Source organism: Tupaia chinensis, unplaced genomic scaffold (genome assembly GCF_000334495.1).
Source record: "Tupaia chinensis unplaced genomic scaffold, TupChi_1.0 Scaffold000185_1, whole genome shotgun sequence".
NCBI classification, from domain to species: domain Eukaryota; kingdom Metazoa; phylum Chordata; class Mammalia; order Scandentia; family Tupaiidae; genus Tupaia; species Tupaia belangeri.
The window spans coordinates 2,438,160-2,459,995 of NW_006159660.1; the positions used below are offsets into that span (position 1 = coordinate 2,438,160).

The 21,836-nt window shown below is 45.0% G+C and overlaps 1 protein-coding gene across 1 annotated transcript in view; it reads left to right on the top strand.

The window, feature by feature from the left end:
- PDZRN3 (PDZ domain containing ring finger 3) overlaps positions 1–21,836 on the top strand; it is a 300,496-nt gene that overhangs the window by 42,542 nt on the left and 236,118 nt on the right.

Sequence of the window (21,836 nt, forward strand, 5' to 3'; positions counted from 1 at the left end):
GATGTCTTATTCTGATGTGAAGCCCTAGCGTCTGCAGGATTGGCTGATGGCAACTCTTAAGTCCCAACCTATTGCCAACAGAATAGAATCAGATGTGATGTTAGAACATAAGACCATAGGAGCCAGCAAGTGGCACGGTGGATAAGGCACTGGACTCCCACCTTGCCAACTATGGATCAAGTCCTGGACCTGGTGGTTTGCTTTCTTACTCTCCCCTTCTCTCTGTCATTCTCTGGTTAAAATTGAAGAATGATAATAAAATTAAAAATCTTAAAAAGAAAAGAAAAAGAAGAACATAGAACTGTCTAATATTTGCAGAAATAAGTCCTCTACCTAATAGCTTTCCACTGATGAACTCCCTGCCTGCGTACCACCAGCAGATGGGTGGCATCAGTGCGTGGTCACTTGCATCATAATGGACTTACCACAAAGGGACCAGCCTTTGGAAAGATCCAGCCTTTGGAAGCCTACGTGGGATCTTTTTCTTTTCTTTTTTAGAATTTTTTTTAAAAGGAATTATTCAATTTAATTTATATTTTTTAGTTTTATCAGAGAGAGAGACAAAGAGAAAGAAAAAGCAAGCTGCCAGGTCCAGGAGAGAGAGAGAGTATGCGTGAGTGAGTGGGCAAGCCTCCAGGTCCAGGACTCTAACTGGTTGGCCATGCGGGAGTCCAGTGCCTTAACCATCACACCACCTGCCTGTCCCCTAAGTTGTTTCTAAGCGTGGATCTTTGCTATGCAGGGTGATATATTCTGTCCTTGATTTCTATCAATACAATATTGGATGCGGAGGCTTCGTGTGGTGTGTGTTGTGGGTGCCATCCAGACTTTGTTGGGAAGTTCATAAATTATCGCTATCAGCTTCTGAAACCAGCATCTGAGGGACCCTATGGTGAAGTTTGCAGTTTACTAGAGAAGGACATGGAGAGCTCAAGTGTAGCTCCCAGGAGCAGGGACACACCGAGCCCCACACCAAGCCCCAGTGTCTCGTGTTCCCATACCAAGCAAGCACCATGGCTGGTGCAGAATGCAGGATCAGTGAGTATCTGTTGCCTGACTCAGGAATAGATTTTCAAGTCACACGATCGACCTATGAGGGTAAAACTGCCGGCAGTCTAACATTAGAAGCTTTCAAGGCAGGTGACAGTATGTCATGAGGCCTTGGGGACATTTGATACTTTGACAGCACCGCTTACAGACAGGTGGAATCTGCCAGCTGTCCATACAGGAATAGCAGTGTATTAAAATAGATCTCGCCCCCAGTACCGGGAGGGATTCAGGAGTACACAGTTCCTTTATTTGGAAGCAAGGGAGTAAATGCGCTTACCAGAGAGGAGCTATGAGGAAGCCCTGATTGCCTAAAAAATAAATAAATAGACAGATAAAACAGTATCAGAAGAAAATCAGGAGTTCAATTTATGGTATATGTCACATTGGGTTTTAATTTTTTTTTTTTTTTTGAGAGAGGTTTTTGCTATAAGGTACGTGCGTTGTGGGTGCCATCCAGACTTTGTTGGGAAGTTCATAAATTATCGCTATCAGCTTCTGAAACCAGCATCTGAGGGACCCTATGGTGAAGTTTGCAGTTTACTAGAGAAGGACATGGAGAGCTCAAGTGTAGCTCCCAGGAGCAGGGACACACCGAGCCCCACACCAAGCCCCAGTGTCTCGTGTTCCCATACCAAGCAAGCACCATGGCTGGTGCAGAATGCAGGATCAGTGAGTATCTGTTGCCTGACTCAGGAATAGATTTTCAAGTCACACGATCGACCTATGAGGGTAAAACTGCCGGCAGTCTAACATTAGAAGCTTTCAAGGCAGGTGACAGTATGTCATGAGGCCTTGGGGACATTTGATACTTTGACAGCACCGCTTACAGACAGGTGGAATCTGCCAGCTGTCCATACAGGAATAGCAGTGTATTAAAATAGATCTCGCCCCCAGTACCGGGAGGGATTCAGGAGTACACAGTTCCTTTATTTGGAAGCAAGGGAGTAAATGCGCTTACCAGAGAGGAGCTATGAGGAAGCCCTGATTGCCTAAAAAATAAATAAATAGACAGATAAAACAGTATCAGAAGAAAATCAGGAGTTCAATTTATGGTATATGTCACATTGGGTTTTAATTTTTTTTTTTTTTTGAGAGAGGTTTTTGCTATAAGGTACGTGCGCTCACCAGAAAGACAGAGAGACACAGAGAGACAGAAAGCGAGAAGTCACCACCACCACCCCCCCAGGAGGGGATGGCCATGCTGCAATCCCTTCTCCTCCATTCTCCTCTCGGGATCTTGGGCACACACGCACACGCGCCCGGCCTGAGTTTAAGCCACCAGATCCAGGACTCAAACCGTGATTGACTACGTGGGAGTCCAGTGACATAGCCATTATTCTAACTGCTGGTCCCCACATTGGATTTTATAAGCTAAACTTTAAAACCCTGCTGCATTTATGAATTCCAGTCTTTATATTTTAAGTAAGCATTTTTCTTAGTCCTGTTGGGCAGTAATATTTAGCAAGTCTTGTTTTCTCTGGTTAACCCACTTCACGTGAGACGGAGTATGCATTCTCTTTAGAGAATCGCCTTTCATGCCACTGACTTTGCCATCCTATTTGGAACATATTTAATAACATGGGTCACCTTTGTCATCCTTTTCCTCATTGAGTCAAGTCTTGTCTTCCCGGAAGAGCCATTTTGAGTATCCTGAAATCAGTGGCAACAGAGTTCTGGAAAACGCATTTTGAGTATGTCATTTTCTTCTATGGGTGGATGTTTAGGCACTTCCTTTTGCCATAGACTTTTCATACAGGCTCCAGTAACTAATGCCTTTGTCATAGTTGCTTAGTTAAGCCGAGTTTGCAGTGAAGCCATGAACCACAGTGGACTTTCCAAGGGCTTCTCTGGGAAGAAGGGGGGCATGCCCACAAGAGCATTAATCAAAGGCCCCGGAAAGGTCTTCCAGGCTTCTTGCCACCAGGCCACGCCCCAGGAGAAATTTGATGAGCAAAGTGATGTTTAAATCCTGTTGTAGTAAATAGAATGATTTTACCTTTCACTGTTAGATAACCACCAAAAGGTTTGAGGTTTGTGTTTAATGCTTAAGAAAAGGTGGGGGGTGGGGTGGGGGCTGGCAAGTGGCATGGTTGGTTAAGGGCACTGGAATCCCACATGGCCAACCATGGTTCAAGTCCTGGACCTTGCGGCTTGCTTTCTCGCTTGCTCGCTCTCCCCCCCACCCCGGTCAAATGAAAATAAATAAATAATTTAAATAAAATAATTCTTTATAAACAATAAAGAAAAGGAGAGGGGGCCAGCAGGTGGTTTAGTGGTTAAGGGACTGGATTTCCATGTGCCTGACCAGAGTTCAAGTCCCAGACTTGGCAGCTTGAAACTCACGCCAGGTACACATGGCCAAAATCCTGAGAGGAAAGTGGAGGAGAAGGGATTGCAACACGGTTATTCCCCCTGAGGAGATGATTTCTCACTTTCTGTCTCTGTCTCCTCGACAAGCACGCATGCCCTATAGCATAAAATTTCTCTAAAAAAGGAAAAAGTAACAAGCTGAAAGTAGATAAATGTCCTCACAGAAAAATATTGAACTGAAACCAATGAGAATCTGAATATAAATGAAAGCAAATAGGAATTTCTTAATAGACGTTTCCCCATCTGTTTTCCAGTCACGTTTGTGAACAGAAATTTTAAAACTTGAATTCCTAAGCTTTAAAATGTTAAGATTAATATAGAGCAACTATTTTCATTTTTCCTTTAAACATTTTAGCCAAGAAAGGAAGCTAAAATTCTTCAGTGTGAGCGAGGCATCTGTTTGTGTCTATATGCCAGCTAACTTCAAGCTGAATTGTTATCTCTGTACGGTAGAGGTAGCTTTGACTCACTTTAGTGCATTTTGGAAAAATGTTCTGTTAAAATTTTTTAGAAGGAAAATGGATTTCTCTGTTCTTTGGGATGTGGGTTGATAGAATTGATTCAAATAGACTTTTTAATGACTGTTAACTCAGTTTCAGAAGTTAAAAGTAATCTCTCTAAGGGAACCAGCAGTTAGCATAATGGCTATGTCACTGGACTCCCATGTAGTCGACCACGGTTCGCGTCTCGGACCCAGTGGCTTAAAACTCATGCCGGGCGCGTGTGCATGCATGCCCAAGATCCTGAGAGGAGAATGGAGGAGAAGGGATTGCGGCATGGCCATCCCCCCTGGGGGGTGATTTCTCACTTTCTGTCTCTATGTCTTTCTCTGTCTGGCAAGCGCATGCGCCCTATAGCAAAAATCTCTCCAAAAAAAAAATAATAATAATCTCTCTAACATAATTAGGTGCTTTGCTCACATACATTGGTAATTTTGAGGGTACTTAAATTTTTTTTTTCAGAGGGCACGTACACTCACCAGAGAGAGAAAGGAGGAAAAGGCACTCTTTAATGGATCATGGTCATAGCACAATTCCTCCTCCTCTATTGCTCTATCCTGTCAGGAGTTGGGGCACGTATACACATGTGTGTATATGTGTGTTTTTCAAGCCTCCTGGGGCTAGGATTTCAACTGCAGTCCCTTAACTGCTGGGGTACAGGACCGGCACTTTAGTGTGTTTAATACAGCTTTTTGCTTAGCTTTGCCCTAACACGAGTGAGCGTGGTGGCGATTGAAGAATGCCATGTAGTGTTCATATGTACTTCAGAGAGAGGTCCACAGCACACTGCTGTTGAAGGACATACCAGTACACTAGAATCTCAGCCAGATAACCCTAGAGGAATCTAAGTAACTGTTACAAGTTACTTAAGAGAAGAAGAAAACACATTGGGCATGGTGGCATGCACCCATGTGCCAGCTACTTGGGAGTCTGTTGTAGGGCGATTGGGATGGGGGTGTCTCTGGCTTCCAGCCAACTAAACAACCTTGGTTTTAATAGTTTTTTCTTTTTTTTCCTAAATTCACTTTCATTTAATTTTTTTTTTACCCACAACATACATATTTCCACCATTAAATGGGCACCCAATTAAGAAATTAAAGGTAGCAACTTGTGCTGGTAATGTAGACATTTTCACAATTGGGCAATAGGTATGTTGAATTCTCAAGTTCAACTCCAAAGTGAAAGGGGTCTGTCATCCCATTTCTTGGGTGGAAGTAGTTCGTTATTTTTTTTTTTTTTCTCTTCTTTTTTCTCCTTCCTTCCTAACTTAACCCCTGTGTGGCACCCAAAAGTTCAGTAGCAATTGTAGAAGCTGCTCTTAAAACAGGGTGCTAGAGTCCTCTCATTAAAAGCACCAAAAGCCAAACTCTTGGGTTATAAATGCCCTGCTTTTATCTTCCTGTTCTTTTTTCTCCCCTCATTTACCACACCAGACAGAGAGAATGTCCTGGCCTTGTCAGAGAGAGAGAAAAGAACTGCCTTGGCATTGGCAGTGAGAGCATAAAGCTAATTGTTGGTGGTTTAATGTTTCAGACCACCCACAAGACAGACCTACAACCTGAGGTCTTTCAGACCTTTCAGGATACTGAAATGCAGTTTTGATTTATATGAGAGACTATGAAAGTGGTGTAGACACTACAGATCTGTCATTTCTGGAGACTGAAAATAAGGTGTTTTTCATAAAGCTAATTGTTGGTGGTTTAATGTTTCAGACCACCCACAAGACAGACCTACAACCTGAGGTCTTTCAGACCTTTCAGGATACTGAAATGCAGTTTTGATTTATATGAGAGACTATGAAAGTGGTGTAGACACTACAGATCTGTCATTTCTGGAGACTGAAAATAAGGTTTTTTTTTTTTTTTTTTTTTCTCCCCATGGCATTAGGGTGGTCACGGGATTCCCACATGGGACCATTCGTTTTATCATACGTTAATGAGATATTTACGGTCGTGATGTCTGGCCACCGGGGCACAGATTCCTGTGGTGATTAAGTGAAGGACTGTGGTCTCTGCTGAGTATAGACCGGAGGCCACTCTGTATACTGGTGGAGATTTTTCCCTTCTTTTTGTTAGCTTTTGTTTTAGATGCTGGAGGAGAAACTCGTGGCCGCTGAGTGTCCTCTGCAGTGCATGGCTGGCTGGACACACAGGGAGAGAGCAGAGCATGCCAGGCAGGCTGGATTGGAGGGGGGGCAGGTGAGTTCACAGACTTATTCCCAAGTTGGCAAAGGTCTGGAAAGCAGTGCTGAGACTATCTGCCACGAGCCTGAGGCTGCTTGAGCTAGTATGGTTCACCGGTTATTACACGGTCCTCAGAAATACCGCCATAGGAAGAAGCTACTTACCAGGATCGTAGTCGTGAGACGTGTGTGTGCTGGGTAAGAGTAAACCAGCTGCATGGGCGTGAATCTCCGCTCTGGTACTAGGAGCCACACAGCCTGAGCAAGTAACTTAACTGCTCTGGACCTTTCCTTTCATCCAAAAACTGGAGATGCTAGCCCCGCTCTTTTAAGTTAGTTGTGCCAGTTAAATGACTTAACATAGCTCAAGATTTTAGAAGCTCTTGGGGGACCAGCAGTTAGCGTAATGGCTATGTCGCTGGACTCCCATGGAGTCGACCGCGGTTCGAGTCCCGGACCTGGTGGCTTAAACTCACCCCAGGCGTATGTGTGTGCGTGGATGCCCAAGATCCCAAGAGGAGTATGGAGGAGAAGGGATTACGGCATGACCATCCCCTTGGGAGGTGATTTCTCGCTTTCTATCTCTCTGTCTCTGTCTTTCTGGCGAGTGCACACGCCCTATAGCAAAAACCTCTTCAAAAAAAAAAAACAAAAACAGATCTTAGAAGCTCTTGAAAGAGTTCTTGGCACGTGGCAAGAACTCAGTGACGTCATCACGACATCATCACATCGACAGTGTTCATTGGTTGAGGGCCCCCAGCTGTAGCTGCACACACAGGGAGCTCAGGCACACTCCACGCTGGGAGCCTGGTTATCCCAGCGTGCAATTTCATTTCTCTCTCCCCTCGGCCCCGTGGTAGTGGGTAGTCTTGTTCTCATTTAACAAGGGGCAGCACTGAGACCCAGGGTGAGTGCCCTGTTGGAGGTCGCACAGCTGCCATTGGAGGTGGACAGGCTGCAAATCCACATCTGGCTCTGTGTGCTTCCTCTCTGCCCCATTTCTGCCCAGCCAAACCCCATGCTAATGGAAAGATGTATAACATGCATTTCAGAAAATTCTTCCAGTTTTGTTTTGCACAAGAAGCAGACACCTCTTCATAGTCAGGAAAACATATTTACATGAAGCATAAATATGGGTGGGCACAGGTTCACACCCACATGTAGACATACCTGCGCAAATTTCAAGGCTGGTTATGGAAAGATGTGTCTTCCGAAAGCAGAGTCACTTTTATTCAAAGACTGTTGTTTTAAATGTGTTTCAAGTCATGTGCGTTCACCAGAGAGGGAACGTGAAGAAGCACCCTCTGAGGAGATGACCACACTACAATCCCTCCGTAGGATCTTGGGTACACATGCACACACGCTTAGTGTATTTTCCAGCCACCTGGTCTGGGACTCGAACCATAATGTCACCCATGTGGGATCCAGGCGTCTTAACCACCGTATCACCAACTGGTCCGCAAAGACTAATTTAATGTTGGGACCAGCAGTTAGCGTGATGGCTATGTCACTGGACTCTCACGTAGTCGACCGCGGTTCGTTTCCCAGACCCAGTGGCTTAAAACTCATGCCAGGCGCGTGTGCGTGTGCGCCCAAGATCCCGAGAGGAGAGTGGAGGAGAAGGGATCGTGGTGTGGCCATTCCCCCTGGGGTGTGATTTCTCGCTTTCTGTCTCTCTGTCTCTGTCTCTGTCTGGCGAGTGCATGTGCCCTGTAGTGAAAACCTCTCCAAAAAAAAAAAAAAAAGACTAATGTAGACAGGTGCTCATCAGTAGTAGTGTGCTAACAGATAGTATTTCAAGACACATCATCGTGGCATGAGGAGTGTTTGTTTTAAAACGCGGGGAAAACTAGGAAGCAACGTGAGCAGCAGACCATCGCTTCTCTTCACCTGCTCAGCTGACTGTGAGGAAGCCATGCACTTCTTGCTGTGAGGAGTCCCACTTGCACGTCGCTCACACTTGGTGGTACAGATGTGTTTTCTGTGTATAAGAATGTATTTGAGCCTTGACAATTTATACTTAAGCAAACCTCAAGCTCCCAAATATATCCATCTTCTCAAAAGGCATTTTACTGAAATGAAACCTGCGGTTGGTTGCTTTGGGTGTGCTATATGAAAGTCATTGATTGGAAACCGTAAAGGTGGCTGTATTGTATGTCAGAATTAGTCTTAGGGAGATTTTAATGTTGTAAAGCAAGCTACAACCCGAGTCCCACTCTGGAAAAATAGCAGTAACAGAGCATAGTCCTTCCCAGCTGCAGACATCCAGGAGAAGAAGTCCATATGCACACTTTTTTTCCCCTCTCGGCAGACTCAAGACTAAATAAAAGCCCTGTTTTGAGTCCTAGGCTGGATGTCAAGTAATTGCCTCACTGGTGAAATAGCCACAGGCCACAGAAGGGCCCTGTTGTGACCCGAGTAACTGAACCATTTGGATGGAGGCTGGTCCAGTTTCTCTCTCAGTCCAATTCTGCCCCGTAGGGTGTAGTGCCTGCTGACATCACAGGGTTCCTTTGAGTCAGTGGTGAGCAGGGCACAGTGCAGAGAATAACGGGAAACGCTCTAGACTTGTTGGGGGGAACGCGCGGGGAAGATGCTGAGGTGTTGACCTCTGTGCCTGAGCCAGCAGGGCTGCATGAGTCAGCTGTACGGCAGAAAAGAGGACAGCTTTGTGTCTCATCTAGACTCTTCGTGGTCGAGGGAGACCCCTCTCATACGGATCTGATGGAAGTTCTGGATCTTCCTGCCAAAAAGCGTGCATTCTCATGATCTCTCATTCCCCCTCTCTCACTTGTGCATGTGCACATTGCCCGGGTCTCAGAATCCTTGGAACCCAGCCATGAGCCTCCTGTTAGGAATTCTTAACAGGCTCCTAGACAAAGCTCTGAAGTGATAGTCCCCCTCAGTCAAGATCAACCCTGTTCTAAACTGGGCTTTCAGTTTTCCCACTGAATAAACACCCACAGGAGCCCTTCACAGAATTTAAAGACTTGAAGGTATGAGGTGCCAAAAACATGGAGGATGATACTTGGTGATTTAGGGAGATGGAAAAGACCTTCCTTTCATGGATTAGGTTAATCTGAAAGCATGGCTGCTTCAGTGCCGTTTGAAATTTATTACTTTTTCCTTAGAGGTCTGAGGGAGCTTCGTCTAAACATTGTGATGTGATTATGCCCCACTCCACTCCAGGTGGAGCACACAGACGGCCCGTCCATGTGGAATCGGGACCACATTCGTAGTCATAAAGCACTGGGAGCGTCAAGAACAGTGGCGTAGTGATCTATGGAACAGCCCTGCGTGGCTCCCCTGTTGTAGTCAGATGCTCCGCGACGGGGCTCTGCTCGAGGAGTGAGGCGTCCGCTCTTAACGCAGGGCAGTTTCAGTGTGCCGCATTCCGAATAGCTCCAGCTTAGCTCGGTAATTTGCAGATTTGAGCTAATTCTCAGCACCTATTCACCTCCATGTTCTCATCCCGTTATGGCAGTACTTTTAAAGTAAGCTCATTGGAATCTACACATGGAAAAATAAATGTGGGTTTGTACAGCCTGGGCACATCTAACATGTACACATTAGTAAATTGGTGACTATTAATATCTGGCAATAGCTGTGTATTGGTCTTACCCCTGAGAGCGGGACTGTCCTAGGCCATTTGGGCTGCTATAACCATATACCTTAGACTGGGTAATATAAACTATAGAAATTTACTGCTCACAGTAAATACGGAAGCTAGCAAGTCCAGGATCAGGGCACAGGCAGTGCCTTATAGGACTTTGTGCTTCAAATATGGTGCCGTGTTGCTGGGTCCTCCATGGAGCGAGGGGGTTCCCTGGCACGGCTTTAATAAGGGCCCTAATCGCATTCATGGCAGTGGGGCCTCATGACTTCATCACCTCCCACGCTTCCACCTTTTCATACTGTCTCTGTGAGTATTCGATTCCAAGATGGATTTGGGAGCAATACCAACATTTAGACCGCAGCAGGGACCTTCCAAAATCAGAGTGCCTTGAAAAAGTACTATCTTCAGATATTTCCCATTTAATTTCCAAAATTTATAGGAGTTAGAGCTAGCTAAGAGGGACTATGTTTAACCATGGAGTGCTTCCTTAGCACACAAAGTTCCTGTGTGATTTTCCACATGGTTTCTGAACGGAGAAATAATTCTATAGTAAGATCTTTCCAGTTCATTTAACTCAAATTTTAACGTTTTTCATATCAAAGCAAGAAGAGGAAGAAATGACAAGGGACAGAGGGTCGTTATAAGCCTCCAGAGCAAAAAAGAGGGTCGTTATCAGCCTCCAGAGCAAACTTGTGTTCTTGGCTGCTGTTAATTTATCTTTTAAATAAGAAGGACAAAAAAAATCCTCTGGGTCCTTAATGAATGGACCAGTTTTTCACACTTGACCCATTACACCCCCCTCTGTCTGTAAACCCCTTTTTGTCAGGCTTCTTTTGGGGGGTGGGAGGAGTAATAATTCTTGCTCCCTTTCCCTTTCACCCCCAAACCTTTTATGTCCTGTCCCCTGTGCAGTGGGAATAATTTTAGTGAAGGGTACCCTATAGGAGTAGTTGAGGACTATATCACTTTGGATTCCCGGAGAAAGCAGATCATACATCTAAGATACATGAACCAGGAGTGACTAGTAAAGGGACTGTTTTCATGAGTGCGGGAAGAGTGTAGGGCAGGGGCCTGCAAATGTTCCCTGCAGAGGACCAGATAGCAAACACTGGCAGCTTTTCCAGGCATGAGGCCTTTGTTCACTGCTCAGCTCTGCAGCTCGAGAGTGGAAGCAGCCAGAGGCAGGACCTAAATGTACGGAGGTGCACCTTCCAATAAAACTGTCTTGGCCAGATCTGCCCGTGGCCCAAAGTCTGTTGCCTGTCATAAAGGGGATGCACAGTGGATGAGGCAGTCACCCAGGCCAGAAGCAGTGCTATGACCAGTCTTCTGATCAAAGTACAGGACAGGGAGGAACAAACAAACTAGAAGGGCAAACCCTGCAGAGAGGGCTGCCCAGACAGGAGGGACACATATCGGAGCCTCATTTCTCTTCCTTCCCTCGATCCTCCTCTGGAGTGACTGAACCTAGCTAGAAGCCAAGGGAGCAATGGAACCCCTGAGCCTGTACTATGTAGATGTCCTCCTTGGGGACAGAAAGCAGGGTGGTTAAAAGGGAAGCTGTCGGTGGGAGGAGTAAAGGAGATAGTGCACGCGACGCCGTTAGCATGGATTTCCCCCTACCCAGGGCTCCTGTTGTCGTTTATCCATCCCAGTCACTGTGAACATCTGTGTCTCTGATTACATGCGGGGTTCATGTGCATTTGTTCAGTTTACAATCTAAAACATAAACGAGTAAAGCAGACATAAGCAGAATGTCCACCAAGACCCACTCACAGCAGAAACTAGTCACATAATTGTTTCTAATCCCCTGGACTGATCAAGCTGTCCTGTAGATCCTTCTGTAAGGGTCCTTTTGGAAAGACATTAAAAGGAACTCTCAATTGGGGTTTGAAAGCAAGGAACTGCTCTTTGGTAGAGTGAGTGAATGAAAATTGACCTTCTCTAGAAAAACTTGTCAACCACACGAGTAAGTGATTCTAGTAAGGAAAGTATTGATTTAGTCACATCTGCATACATCGCATCACATTGTAGAGTAAGATGAGCAAAAATGGGTGTTTTGGCAACTTTTCAGTCCACACTACTACAGGCATTGAAAATAAGCATTGGGGCCAGCAGGTGATGTGGTAGATAAGGCACTGGAGTCCCACATGGCTGACTGTGGTTTGAGTCCCAGACCTGGTGTTTGCTTTTTCTCCCACCCCTGTCTTTCTTTCTCTGGTGAGTGCATGTGTCCTATACCAAATTTTAACATAATAATAATAAATAAAATTAAATAATTCTTACTTATTTATTTTTTGGAGAGGTTTTTGCTACAGGACGCATGCACTCACCAGAGAGACAGACAGAAAGCGAGAAATCACCCCCAGGGGGGATGGCCAAGCCGTAATCCCTTCTCCTCCATTCTCGGGATCTTGGGCACACATGCACATGCACTCGGCGTGAGTTTAAGCCACTGGGTCCAGGACTTGAACCGTGGTAGACTACATGGGAGTCCAGCGACATTGCCATTACACTAACTGCTGGTCCCAAATTAAATAATTCTTTTGTTTATAATTATTTATTTTATTTATTCATTCATTTATATCTTAATTTGACCAGAGAGAGACAGAGGGTGAGAGTGAGAGAGAGAGGAAGTGAGAAAGCAAAGCCACCAGATTCAGGACTTGAACCCTGGTTGGCCATGTGGGAATGTCCAGCGCCTTAACCACCACACCACCTGCTGGCCCCCACCAAATTAAATCTTTACAAGAGAAAAAAAAAAAGTGTCTTGGGAATGTGTTGTGCTTGGTTAGTTTGAATTATTCTATTGATTGCTTTTATAATTGGGTTTCAAGATTTGTCCTCCAGAAATTTCACTTATCTCTAGGACTTTGACTTCTTTATTTATAGTGCTCAAAGTTATCACTCAAAATGTATAGTAACCCTCACCAACAAGATAACAGTTCTATAAAGTTCCACTTTTGTGGGACACAGTTTAGATAGATACAGGTTTCTATCAACAAGTATATTTGGTCAGTGAGTTCAATCAAGCAGAATTTTAAAAGGCTAAAGATTGATGATCTCAACAGGTTCTTCAAGAAACCTGTGTTTAGGTTCATGTTTAGCATTTGCCTTCTAACAAGCAAATGCTCTTGAAAAGATAAATTTCTTACTATTTGGGGGAAACATAGAATTATACTTATCTTACCCTGAGAACGTGTTTCTCCACGTTTTTGTAGTTTGGATCATTGATTCACTTCATCAACATAGAGAAAGGGGCGTGAGTGTCGCTGCTGAAAGGTCAGGGCTGGGTCATTCTTGTTGGGCACACTGGAACTAGCCATATCTGTTGTCTTGACTTACTGATTGGTGGTGGGGCAAAACGCAGTTTAGGTCTTGAGGATGCATTTTCACTCAGCCTGTATCACTTAGTGATACAACAATGTAGTCAGCAATGTAGACCGTGTTATTTTAATTAGACCTAGTTTAGATTTTCTTCTCCCATCTTTAACACTGGATAGAGCTCAGTTTCCCAGCTTATGTGGGGGAAGGTAAAGAAAAGATTCTGGCTGAGAATATGCAGCTCCCTCCTCTACTGTGTATATGTGTGCATGTGTGTGCACGTGTGTGCATGTGCGTGCACGTGTGTGAGTGCGTGCACACGTGTAATTTTTTCTAGAGTACGTAAAAACATTCCTTTTAGAATAACAGGAACATAACCAAAGATAATTTAGTTGGCTTTTCTCCCTTCTCTCCCTTCTTTCCTCATCTTCCTGCCCTTTTCTCTTGCTTTGTGTGATATTTCACCTGAACTTTCCGATTAAATTACTCTAAGTCCTCTTGGCAGTCAGACATGCATGTATTAAGAGGATTAATGCTGAGTTAAAGTACACAGCGATTTGGTCAGCATAAATAAAAAATCATAAAAATTTAAAAATCCTCAGAGATCAGTTAATTCTGTCTCCTGCTTGTATAATGAAAACTGAGGGGCCAGCCCTTTGGCGCAGTGGTTAGATACTGTGCATTGGGAGCCAGATCCTGTATAGCTGACTGCCGTTCGAATCCAGGCCCAGAGATTTGAAACGCATGCGGACACCTGTGTACATGGGCCCAAAGTCCTGACAGGAAGAAGAAATGGACGAAAAGGGACGACCATACCCCATCGAGGGGACTCATTCTCTCTTGTATTTCTCTCTCTCTCTCTGTCAAGTGCACATGCCCTCTGGCAGTAAAAAAGAAAGGTGGGTGGGGGGAAGAAGAAAAGCAAAATCAGAGTCTAAAAGGACTTATCTCCACATCTGCTGGGCAGCATGGCCGGCACTTGGCACCAGGCTGTATTCGCTAGGTGCAGTTTCCATAACACAAGACAGCTTCATGTTAGACGCATTGCACGCACACGCGCCCGGCGTGAGTTTTAAGCCACCGGGTCCAGGACACGAACCGCGGTCGACTACGTGGGAGTCCAGCGACATAGCCATTACGCTAACTGCTGGTTCCCAAGCGCTTTATCTTTTAAACACACACCACAGCCCCCCCAGGTTGCAAACATGATCAGGTTTGGTAATTAATTTTTCATTGAATTCACTTGCCATTTCTTGAGTTTCACATTGAAATCACTGTGTTTCTGGGGCAAGGGGGTTTAGGTGAGGATTCTGGGAGCAGCTTTCTGGTGTTGCACTTTGCTGCCCTGGTCGCAGACGTTGGGAGAGGAAACTTGCCTGGAAGAGGGGATCTCCATGTGCTCAGCGGGGCATAAGGTACTCGGGTCGAGCCCGCCGTGCAGGGATGGCATTTGCCCCTTCCAGGTAGCTTGTGATCTGTCAACACACCTTGTATTTGCCCTGCCGTTTGGGGGCCCTCTCTCAAGAATTAGCTGTGTAATTATAAACTCCTGTGCTACCTTTGAAGCAGAGTTTAAGGCAGTTTGTGTTCATTGCTTTTATTAGGCTGAAGTACAGTAATACTAGTTTCAGTGAAGAAAGATGAAATCCTTCTGAGATTTGACACTTTCTGCTGTATTCACTTACCAGCTTTTTTTTTTTTTCTTTTTTAAGAAATCAAAACAAAACATCGCTTTGCTTTCTCCTACCACAGTTCAAAGGAGTGGCATCTTATCCCAGCCCTTTGGTGAGCTGAGGTAGAAAACTCAGCTATATTGGACAACGTGCCCTGGAAGGACTGAGTGGTAAATGAAGAGTTAGTTGTTGAGCACAAATCCAACTTGCCAGAGATAGAGGAGGGCTAGATGGGTGTGTGTGTGTGTGTGTTTGAATTCCTTCCAAAAATCCCCTTCCTGTCTTTTAGGTTGAGTTGATACTGGCTTATGCCTTTAAGCTATTTTGGTAAGAAATGCGCTTGTTTGAGGGTATGCATTGCCTTCATTTCTGTTTTTCCAGAAGTGTTGGGGAGGAGTGGCTGAGGAGGATTTCTCAGCTATGCAAGCTCACTCTGTCTAATTAACATGGTCAAGTACTCAGTTTGGTTTTAGAAGCTTTACATAGCTTTAGTCCAGAAGGCGCTTCTATCCTGGGGCAGGTTTTCTTGATGGTGAGGAGATTAGCAGTCAAGAGGCTTGAAGAGGGAGTTAGAATGTCCTTAGAGGGCAGCCTGCAGCCTTAGAAGGTAATTAGTGTTTGACATTTCCCCCCCTGTTACATACAGGCTGAGCATCAGATATAGGACAGGGCTAGAGCCAGCTCCTCTATCCTGACAGCTGTCACTTCTCTGTGATTTTAGAATGAAACGCTGTTCAAATCCAGGCCCAGTGACTTGAAATGCATTTGCCCTTTTACTTTCAGGTCTTCTGGCCTCCTGCAAACCACACAATCCCAGGGAATGTGCCATGCAGCATCTAGCTACTTGCTCTTCCCAGCAGCCCAAACTTGGCATTTATGGCAGGGTTGAAGTGAATAGCTCATCTTACATGGGGTAAAAACACTCTTCTGTCTGTGCTGTGAATTAAAAAAACAAAAAAAAAGTTACAACATGGGTTACTGTTTAGAGTTGAGTGTGGTTAGCGCCCTTGTCCAGGATTAATTATATATTTAGCTATTTTTATAGCCTTCTAAACTATGTTTGGAGGACCTGTGTAGATTTGGAAGAACGAAAATCAACTTACACCCTTACCTTTTACCATTGAGATGTTCCCTTAGAACAGAGGTTGGGAAACATTTCCTGTGAAGGTCCAGATGGTAAATATTTTTGGCTTTGGGGACTATTGATCTCTGTTACAGCTATTCAAGTCTGCGTTGTAGTGCGAAAGCCACAGATAATTTGTCAACAGACAAGCATGTCTATGTGCCAGCGAAACTATCAAGAAAGCACAAGCAGTGGACTCAGTGTGGCCTGTGGGCTGTGGTTTGTGAACCTCTCCTTGAAAGTTCTGCTCTGAGATGTAGCTCTGGCTTCGTGGCTAGATTTCATCTTAGAGAATAGATTCTGCCTTCCACTCCTTCCCATCCTTCCATATATCTGCATTCCAGACTGTTTCTTGACACTCCTATAATACAAAGATGTGATCTCGGGTGCTTTTATTTTATCCTTGCCTGGCATCAGAAGGCCTTGCAGATCAATAGGATCTGCTCTGAGTTCCTGTCCTTGCAGGGAAGGTCGCTATCCCGATAGATCCTCAGAGAGGCCTTTGGGGCAGGCTAAGACTGGTCAGCATTTGTCCAAGCCATCCTGGTTTCCAGCCAGCTCTCAACAACCACCCTTTCATCTGGCTGTTGACTCTGAGATAAGCCAGAGTCCCAGGGACACACTGCAGACGAAAAAGAAAAGCTGGAAACCTCCCTTTTGCTGATGAGTTGTGTATACAGAAACACTTATTTCAGGGCTGGAGCCTGAATGTTCTGGCAACTATCTTCTCAAAACTCCTCAAGTTTTCCCAAGTTGCTCATTAAACCATTGAAATCCAAGCACTGTCTGTACCTGACTTCCCTAAACACAGGTCAGACTCTGCATTGTTAAAGGTTATTATTCAAAAGGAACCGAATGCATTCGTGCAAATCGAAGTGCCTCCCTCTTTGCCTAACAGCACTCGGGGTGGGTGTATTTCTGGTATTGCTGCCTTGGGACAGTTCTGACTTGGGCCAGCTCTCCTTTCGGAACTGCCGTCCTCCTGTTCTCAGTGACTCAGGTGTGCTCGGAAGCAGGACGTGATCAACTGTGCATGTAAGGAATGTGGTGTTATTTATGGGAGATGTTCGCAGATCCCCAGATAACTTGGTTCCCTGACATCCGTGCGAGGTTTTGAGGCCAGGAAAAGGAATACACTCCAAAGAACCAATGGAAGCTAATAATGTTTCTAAGTGTTGTGATGAATTGATCCAGAGCCTGGCTTTTTCTTACGTCAGCTAGACTAGAACAGAATGTAGCACCGGATTTCTACGCGACCGAGTTAGCAGCTAGCTGTTTAACCGCAAGGTCTTTGTTATTTTCAAAGAGTTTGTTCAATTCTCCGCAAGAGGAAAAGAGATGGAGTAAATCAGTCAATATGACCACACGTTAAATGGGTCAGAACTTAGACAATACATGTTCATGAGCAAACAGATTTGATACTTCTTTATTTTTCCCATTATTATCCAATTTGAAAAGAGAATGACTTTGGAAACTCAGTTCTTGCTGTTCACGCCCTCTTGTTTACCTGCAAAAGAAATATAGTAAATGAAATTATTTTTAAGATCCTTCCCTATGAGTCAAAATTCCACTGATGCAAACTTGACTAATTTTCTGAAAGCTCTCAGATGGTCCTTGGCTCAAGTTTAAGAACAAAATTGCATAGGAAATTTTGCCCAAGCTGAGCCTCCTTCTGTTCTTTCCCATGCCCTATCCCAGCCTGAGGATTGAAGTGAGGTTAAGGTTCGTCTCTCTTTTTACAGCAGAACTTGAGACACTTGTGACTGTCACCTTCATGGATGGCACTGCTCTGCGCTTTGGGTTCTGAGCAGCCGACTTAGAGATTCTCTCCAGGAGCAGGGTCTGCTTATGAGACAGGCTGCCTGCTGGAGGGAGATAAAGGCTTGGGGCTCTTCTCCCGGGCAGGACTCGCCCCCTGGCAGCAGGGCTTTGATTGGGAAGGTATGTGGCCCTCGGGAGCTGACTTCAAATGGCACTGGGCTTTGCAAATGTGCGTCAGCGCAGACCTGTGGACTGTGTGTACTTCATCCGTAGCTGGATTGTCCCTCACTGAAGGTACCGGCTGCAAATGTGTCTTCTGCTAATATGTTCAGGGATTTATAATGAAAACAGAGCCATTCTTAAATAAAAGGACATTGACATAAAAAGCAGTAATGGCCGATACTATCTGGTTTTTCAGATAAGGGTCTGGTCACAAAGACACGATTTATGGTGGGAACACTGACTAGCAGTATCAGGGCGGGTGATAAATCACTTTTCTCACCACTGGATATTGAGCAAAAAAGGAATACGAGACCTTTCGAAATTAGGAAAAGTAAAGCACCCCAGAGCGCTCCATTTATGGACGACCCAGAATGTTTGCAGTAGGACCGAGATGGTATGCAGGTGTGTGGTTGAATGAAATGTTTTAATGCCATTATGAGAAAAATTGTAGTCAGGAAGACTTTTATAAAACTGAATCTTGGAAAGTGTAGTCCGTCCATTGGACAGCATGTACGGATGCTTTTCTTTGTTTATGTGTTTTTTTCCATGAGGGAGACACAGGCATTCCCCCCACACACAGGGTACCTCATGCTGCAGTCCACCCTAGCCGCAGCCAGCCAGGACCACGGGCACACTCCCGCCCAGCCCGCCCAGGGGGGCTCCAAGATGGGACTCCCATGTGGCCCCAGCATTGGGAATGTGGTGTTATTTATGGGAGATGTTCGCAGATCCCCAGATAACTTGGTTCCCTGACATCCGTGCGAGGTTTTGAGGCCAGGAAAAGGAATACACTCCAAAGAACCAATGGAAGCTAATAATGTTTCTAAGTGTTGTGATGAATTGATCCAGAGCCTGGCTTTTTCTTACGTCAGCTAGACTAGAACAGAATGTAGCACCGGATTTCTACGCGACCGAGTTAGCAGCTAGCTGTTTAACCGCAAGGTCTTTGTTATTTTCAAAGAGTTTGTTCAATTCTCCGCAAGAGGAAAAGAGATGGAGTAAATCAGTCAATATGACCACACGTTAAATGGGTCAGAACTTAGACAATACATGTTCATGAGCAAACAGATTTGATACTTCTTTATTTTTCCCATTATTATCCAATTTGAAAAGAGAATGACTTTGGAAACTCAGTTCTTGCTGTTCACGCCCTCTTGTTTACCTGCAAAAGAAATATAGTAAATGAAATTATTTTTAAGATCCTTCCCTATGAGTCAAAATTCCACTGATGCAAACTTGACTAATTTTCTGAAAGCTCTCAGATGGTCCTTGGCTCAAGTTTAAGAACAAAATTGCATAGGAAATTTTGCCCAAGCTGAGCCTCCTTCTGTTCTTTCCCATGCCCTATCCCAGCCTGAGGATTGAAGTGAGGTTAAGGTTCGTCTCTCTTTTTACAGCAGAACTTGAGACACTTGTGACTGTCACCTTCATGGATGGCACTGCTCTGCGCTTTGGGTTCTGAGCAGCCGACTTAGAGATTCTCTCCAGGAGCAGGGTCTGCTTATGAGACAGGCTGCCTGCTGGAGGGAGATAAAGGCTTGGGGCTCTTCTCCCGGGCAGGACTCGCCCCCTGGCAGCAGGGCTTTGATTGGGAAGGTATGTGGCCCTCGGGAGCTGACTTCAAATGGCACTGGGCTTTGCAAATGTGCGTCAGCGCAGACCTGTGGACTGTGTGTACTTCATCCGTAGCTGGATTGTCCCTCACTGAAGGTACCGGCTGCAAATGTGTCTTCTGCTAATATGTTCAGGGATTTATAATGAAAACAGAGCCATTCTTAAATAAAAGGACATTGACATAAAAAGCAGTAATGGCCGATACTATCTGGTTTTTCAGATAAGGGTCTGGTCACAAAGACACGATTTATGGTGGGAACACTGACTAGCAGTATCAGGGCGGGTGATAAATCACTTTTCTCACCACTGGATATTGAGCAAAAAAGGAATACGAGACCTTTCGAAATTAGGAAAAGTAAAGCACCCCAGAGCGCTCCATTTATGGACGACCCAGAATGTTTGCAGTAGGACCGAGATGGTATGCAGGTGTGTGGTTGAATGAAATGTTTTAATGCCATTATGAGAAAAATTGTAGTCAGGAAGACTTTTATAAAACTGAATCTTGGAAAGTGTAGTCCGTCCATTGGACAGCATGTACGGATGCTTTTCTTTGTTTATGTGTTTTTTTCCATGAGGGAGACACAGGCATTCCCCCCACACACAGGGTACCTCATGCTGCAGTCCACCCTAGCCCCAGCCAGCCAGGACCACGGGCACACTCCCGCCCAGCCCGCCCAGGGGGGCTCCAAGATGGGACTCCCATGTGGCCCCAGCATTGTGGAACATAAGCCACCACTATGCCGTGGCGGCTGGCCCAGTGATGCCTTTTGTTTGTTTGTTTGCTATAAGACATGAGCACTCGCTGGAGAGAGAGAGTCAGAAACAGAAAGTAAGAAATCACCCCCTTCGTGGTACAGCCTGCCACAATCCCTTCACTCCTGGTGTGAGTTTTAAGTCACCAGGTCTGGGACTCAATCCGTGGTCCGCTACGTGGGAGTCCAGCAATATAACCATTATGCCATCTGCTGTTCCCAACCCCCGCTTTTTCTTTTTCTTTTTAATTTTTTTTTCCAGAAGACACTTGTGCTGGTCAGAGAGAAAGTACCCCCAGTGGAGCATGGTCAGCTGCAGTCCTTTTCCCTCCCTCCCTCCCTCTTCCCTGCCAGGAGTGTGGGCACAGGTACCCAGAATGATTTTCTAGCTACAGGAGCCAGTCCTCTCGACCCTTAATGAAGCTTTTTAATTTAGGGTTTTCCTGCAAGTTTAACAGGTAACTGATAAAAACAACAACAAAAAAACTTTATCTTCACAGTTTTTTTTTTTTCTTCTGCCCACAGCCAGGTGGGAGCAAACAAGTAAATTTACTTACAGGATGTTAAGGACAGGAACAAAGCTAGTATTTTAAGACTTCTTTAGGAACATCTTGGAAGGCATGCATCTGGGGAGGAGTAGAGAGCTGGGGTCTTCCCTGAGCATCTTCATCCTCGCCCTCCTCCATTATGAAGCTGGCGGGAATGGATACCATTGCTCCAGGACGGAGGCTCCTACTGGCTACCTTGCAGACTGGAAGGTTTTACCTGCCCAGAGCAGGTGAAGGCTAGTCTTTGAGCTAACCTGATGTAGACAGCTGATCAGTTGGAGTGATAGATATTCCTATAAAGGGTTTGTTCTCTTGTTAAAGCATAGTTCCTTCAGGTGAGTGCTTGGGTTAAAGCCGCATTAATTGCACAGTGGACACAGTGGAGAGTCTGGAACATGTCAGGTGCAGTTGTGGGGACTTCTGTGCTACCTAGAGTGGAATAAAAAAAAAAAAAAACAAGGTTATTGAGCCAGCAGGTGCATAGTGATTAAGGCACCGGAGCCCCACATGGCCACAAGTCCTAGAACCATGGCCTCAAACTCATGCCAGATGCATGTGTGTGCATGCCCAAAGTTCCAAGAGAATGGAGGAAAAGGGATTGCAGCGTGTCCATCCCCCCCACACACACACCTGGGGAGTGATTTCTTAATTTCTCTCTGTCTTTCTGGCAAGTGCATGCACCCTATAGCAAAAATCTCTCTTAAAAAAAAATCTGGGGACTGGCACGTGGTATGGTGGTCAAGGGTGCTGGACTCTTCATGTGGCTGACTGCAGTTCGAGTCCTGGACCTGGAGACTTGCTTTCTTACTTTCTATCTCTCTCTTCCTCTCCCTTCTCTCTCTGGTCAAATTAAAATAAATAAATGAAGAATTCTTTAAAAGAATTCGTTTATTTTCAAGAATTTCATTTATGTGCAGCCTTTACTTTGTAACCAGTACAAAGTATGCCTTAATTATTGCCATAAAATAGCAACATATAGTCTCTCGCGTTGTTGATATTCATCAAGTCTTGTTTAGACTGTGCTGTATGAATGAGTCAGGATTTTTTTTTTCCTTTTCTTTTTTTTTTTTTTTTTTTGGGGGGGTTTTTTTTTTAGGGGGC